We start from the raw sequence: 6,079 nt of genomic DNA on the forward strand, positions 1-6,079 counted from the left end.
ATCTGGGGGTCGGAGGTCCTGCGGAACCGGTCCACTGAGGGCAAGGTGTGCAACCGGCTCAAAGCCCAAGGAGCTGTTGCGAAACCTTCCCTCACCCCAGAAAAATACCAGGCAGTTAAAGGTTTTATTTCAGCGAAAGATGCAAGACTTAGGGTTAATCCCTGGGGAAATTATATATATTTATTCAACTCTATGTTTTGTTTTTCTAAATGACAGACTCTTTCAAGACATGGCTGCTGGAAAAGGGTGTGTCTGAATCAGAGGTGGCTATGCGCAGCCGAAAAATTGGGCAGTATGTCTTAGAGAAAATCATGGACATCAACAAATCGCTGAAAAAGCTGTAATAGTTAAAGTGAACTCCACAAACACTGACAGCACTTGCCACTTTAAAGTCACTTTGTATACATATTTTTATATTCCTATATTTTTTTATTTACATTTTGTGTTTATATTTCAATTCCTCCTGTGTATGATACACCACACTGAATCTCATTGTACATGTACAATGAAAATAAAGGTGTTTGTTACACATTTACTTGTTGCCTCTTTCAATATTCTCTGTTAAACTGTTATTATCAGGGTGTATGTATGTTACAGTATACAGAGGTGTGTGTGTGTGTGTGTGTTGTTGGAGTGGTGGATATAAACGGTTAGAACATGAATCGAATGCAGTTATGTATTCACTATAATTCCAGGTTCCACCCATTGCCTTTAAGTACCAACAGTAACATTTCAGACACCACTGGGAACCCAGTAACGCCAGTTAAAACAGCACAGACCATTTGAGACCAGTTCAACCAATACAGACCATTTGAAACCAGCTCACCCAATACAGACCATTTGAGACCAGTAGCTTCTATCAGTTTTTTTCTCAACTGGAACCAGACCAATACATTCCAGTAGAAATTTCTATTGGTTTTTAAATGGTTTTCTACTGGATGTCTATTGGGCATTCCAGTAGGAACCAGTTATGAAACCAGTTGAATGTGTTTCAGTTTCCCTATAAAAACCAATAGGAACCAGTTAAAATTGCTATTGATTTTCTACTGGAACTGGTTTTGAACTGGAATTTCCACTAGGGATCTTAAGAAATCGTAACTGTAACTGTAAATTCGATTTTTCAATCGGCAGTCCTCCTGTCATGCCCATAGCCTATCTACGCTTAGAATGTACACGAGACTGCCTGTATCTTTGATTAGAGTGTACCAGTAGGCTGCTCGAGATGAACACGCCATAATTATATTAGCTTCTCTCACTGTCACGGTGGACAGTTTTAGCCAAGACGAGTTGGAGGCCTTAATCGTGTTGGAGGGGAGGAAACCCCACCTTTTGGGAAGTTTTCTTCTAAATTGTCGTCCCAGGACAATTCTAAGTGGCAAGAGGTGGTGGATGCCGTTACATCAGTGTGCGGAACTTTTAGGACTGCGGACGCAGTTTAAAAAAAGTGGTCTACCATCACCAGCGATCGCAAAGTAGAGGGGCGCTTCACGAAACACGAACCAAGGGAAGACAGGCCATCCACAAGTGAAGCCACTGCCTGCCTCGGAGGAAAGGCTGCTTGCCGTGATGGGAAAGGAAGGTAGCTATACCTATAGCTTAACATGGAAATTAACGTTAGCCAGCTAGCTAAGCTAGGCTACACATATTGCCATATAAGATGACAGTGTGTGATAAGCCTATAAACAAAATTATACCTGCCGTGTCATTTTTTGGATGGGGGCGCTAAGGGATTTTTTTTTTGGGGGGGGATATTCTAAAACGCTTAACGTGAAAAACGCTTAACGTGGCTTCATGTAAAAAATCAAGATCCAAAATCCAAAGAATTTGTTCGCTATCTTACGTTAAGAAATTTGGCGATCATTGATCGTTGGATATATAGGTACATTAAGCCACGTTAAGCATTTTTCCTTACAATGGCCGTCAATGGAACAACGTAGAGGAAAACGCTTAACGTAACACAACGAGTATGTGCCTTAGATTCTGGTTTTGATTTTCTGATATGTGAGAGCGTTTATGACGTGTTTATGACGTTAAGCGTTTTAGATTGTCCCATTTTTTGGGGTAAAGGGGTGTTCACCTTACCCCAAAGCTTACGTAAACGGATATCCATTGTTGATACATTCTAGCTAACTAACAACCGAAAACAATGTGGCTTGCTGTAAGTTGTAACGTAAAGTATGTCACCTATGTACCACAAGGGGTCTCCAATGGCTCAGAGGTCGAACTGCCAGAGCCAGCTTTGACTCCTGAACTGTCGACAGCGTCAGCTACGCCAGCGATCATCCTAACGCTGGGGTCGAAGTTCAACCAATTTGAGTCATGTGTAAGCACCTTAACGCTGGTGTCAAGTTGTGAGCATGATAGTACATTTCCACCATCAATTGTACTTCCATCACCTGGTAAGTTGGTTTTGACAATAATGACTAATTCTATACTCTTTGACAACGTGTTGTTCATAAAGCAGGGTGGGAAATAAGCACCAGCTACCAGCCAAATGCTGGTAAAATATGAAAGTGGCTGGTAGATTTCAGACACAAAATAATGATTTACTACTGAGCGGCTGGTGAATTTGAACATTTATCTGTGTGGCCGATAGATGTTCTCATTTTAAAACGTTAATTTCCCCCTCTGTAAAAGTGTGTTGAGCTGTCTGCACCTAACTGCATTTGATTGGCTCTGTAGGCTACTGCACAATGACACTAATGTTGAATATAGCCTAGGTCTATCCCCATTGCCTAATGTTGAATTTTTCTCTTCTCTATAGCCAAAAAGAAGAGGACTACCCAAGAGCCCTGGAATAAGACTGCCCAGGGGGAGCTCCTCAACTTGGAGAGGGGGGAAATTTGAATTCATGAAGGCACATTGTAAAAGACAGGAATAATTTAGATAATTAAGATTTATTTGAAATGTAGGATAAATAGATGAAAAATAATATATTTTGTTGCAGACCTTGTATTGATTGATTAATATATTTATTAATTCTTCCTGAATTAAATATTTTAAATCAAACCAGTTCATTGTCAGTCCAATTTTCTAGTCTACTTAATTATCCTATCTAGTGAAATATGTTCCTATTGAGTTGTTTCTGGTATTCCTGCCAATCTGTTCACCATCATGGCTTTCCCCCTCATCTTCAACCATGGCAGGGATGTTATCGGGGTCTGGAACATTAGCCATCCTGCAAAAATTGTGCAACATTGCAGTGGCTTTTATGAACATCACCACCTTTTCTGGGGCATACTGCAGATATCCACTGCTCATATCATGGCATCTCCATCTACAATACCAATTATTATTACTATTATTATTTGTAGTATTAATAGTGGTAGGGTTAGTAGTATTGTTAGCATAATTAGTATTATCATCATCATCATCATCATCATCATCATTGCAATACTTTCAGGGCATGTATTATTAGAAATTATCTGTGTAGTCTTGGGGGTATACTGGGTATAAAGAGTCTTCTCCTTTTTCTGGGCCTTATACTGATTTATTAGCTTGATCACCATTGAAATGTATATTATCTATTTTCTTGAACTTATGCATGATATAAGCTTGATTTGACTTTGTTATAGACATGTAAAGCCCTTTGAGACTATAAATAGTGATATTGGGCTCTAAATAAATATTATTATTATTATTATTATTATTATTATTATTATTATTATTATTATTATAGGGTTCTATACCCTCTTCTTCAGAGGTAGTATGCCCACCTCCTCAAAAGCACCCTCTTCTACAATGAAGACTACACCACAAGTAGTGACGTGTCAGCAGTATTCGCCTCACTTTCCTTTCCAGATGCCATACAGGGTCTCCTGTCTGCTACGGCACTTCTCATGAGCCACATTACATCTCCTCTCTGCCTCTGTCTGCTCATTACTAACTGGTGTCATCAGATAGGGTTTCAGAGAACCCCCCCCCCCCCAAACGCCAGTCCCTTGCCCTACCCTCGCTCAGGTAAGTGTTGATGTCACTGTAAACAGGGTAACACACAAAGCATCAGTATGGCTCTGCAAATTAAGACTCTTAAGTCTCGCAGCCTTTTCTGAGTCCTAAGAATGTCATGATACTATCCAAGGAAGTTAAGCAGTACTTCCTGTTAGGGTCTATAAGACCTATCTGGTGGTGAGGACAAATGAATCATGGGTGGATCCAGGCCACTTTGCCACCAAATGCCGTATGACCATGTTTTGGTCCCCGATGGCCTGCACATTAATGGCGTGAAAGCCTTTACAGCTAACAAAAGCTGGCTCATCACGTCCACTCGGCACTTTAATCGGAAAAAGTGAACCATCAACAAGCCCGGTTGCCTCCGGCATCCTGCTCTGTCTGAAAAACTTTGTAATAACTCTTCTCCTTGTGGGAAACGTATATTTCGTGGCACCAGATTACAGATAGCTTGGGTGACCTGTGTGAGGCTGCGTGAGACACAAGGCTGTGATGTTAAAGACAGACCTGCAACCTTAGTCTAGAAGGCACCCTTAGCAAAAAAAAACCTCTCCAGAGCCAGACGTAGCACGTCGATCAAGTTCAAATTTGATCGTGTTGAGATTCGATATATACTCATTAGTACATGGTCCAGGAAATTTAAAGCATCGTCATATGGTTTCAGAAGCCTCTCAATCATTATATTTCTGTATTCATGTTCCTCATCTTCATTTCCATACAGACCTAACAGGAGTGCTGCTGCCATGTTTGTCATTTTAAATTTAGTACAGGTTCTATGCCATCCTAATTTAGGATTCCTAATTTGGGAAATCTCTAAATTAGGACTATTCTTTAATAGCTAAATTCCTACCCTAAGATAGGATTTTTTCCTAAATGCAGTTAGGAAACATGTTTCTGTAATACCAAAAATCCTAAATGTCATCCTAAACTGAGATAAAACAGGATTTCAGACTTGGGAAGTTTCTGTAATGAGGCCCTTGGAGCCAGTTGCATAAACATGTCCATTAATTTAAGACCGTGACTAACAGTTAGTCAAACTAACTAAAGACGCCTAAGCACCACTGTTGCATAAAACAAACTCACAGCTATCTTTGGCAAAACAGACTCATTCGCATCGCGTTGTAGGAAAAGTAAGACACTGATCAAGTCTGAACAAAATGGCCGAGAGAGGACGCTCGGCATAGTTTATATCGTCAGAAAATATCTGCACAAATTCAGCGATTACAACGCAAATAATAATAATAATAATAATAATACGCAAGACGTGGAGCACAATAACTGAAAAAGTTAACGGTTTTGATCCGTCGGTGGCCCATTAAAGACGTAGCCTAACGTAGCCTATCAATTTAAAAACATGGTACAAGAGGCAAAGAAGGAAATATATAAGCGCAAAAATCCAGCCACGAGAGGAGGTCCAAGTGCATAACTGAAGAGAGCATAATTGGTTATTAAAATATGATGTATGATATAAAATATATGATACATGATGAATCTCCAATGTTTCGGGGAATCCCTTGAGGGAGGGAGAGCGGAGTTACCGGCAGGCAACCGTACATGAAATGCCTCAGATGGTTAGGCCTTGGGGTAGGGAGTCTTACTTTTTGGTCTTAAATTAGACCGATCTTAGTTTTTATGCAACTGACTAAAAAAGCTAAGATCAGTCTGAAAGGAAAATTTTAGACGACTAACTTCTAAGACTAGTCTAAAACAGTTTTATGCAACCGGCCCCGGTCTCAATCCATTGCATGTGACGTCACAATCACGGAACGTCATCCAGCTGGCAAACCTCAAAGTGCAGGATAAAAGACGTGCAGTCCAGCTTCAGTACTCATTTACCAACTGTACAGCTGTTGACCACACAGATCGTCGTTTTGGTACTTTGAATTCAACAGGCATCTGACCCGTAAGTTGAAGTCGACTAAACACACTGAATGCACTCATTTCACACAGACAATTCAATTAATTTTAGCTGCTTATACATTAGTTGGTGAGCCGCAAAATAAAAAGAAATGTGTTGATGCGCTCCCGTGTTAACGATCTGACCAGGGACAGGGGGCGGATAGACGGGAAGCTAAACTTCAGCCAACAGTAATAACTTTGATGACTGGACTGTAGTCCCGTTACAAAA

Source organism: Chanos chanos, chromosome 4 (assembly GCF_902362185.1).
Source record: "Chanos chanos chromosome 4, fChaCha1.1, whole genome shotgun sequence".
Lineage (NCBI taxonomy): Eukaryota > Metazoa > Chordata > Actinopteri > Gonorynchiformes > Chanidae > Chanos > Chanos chanos.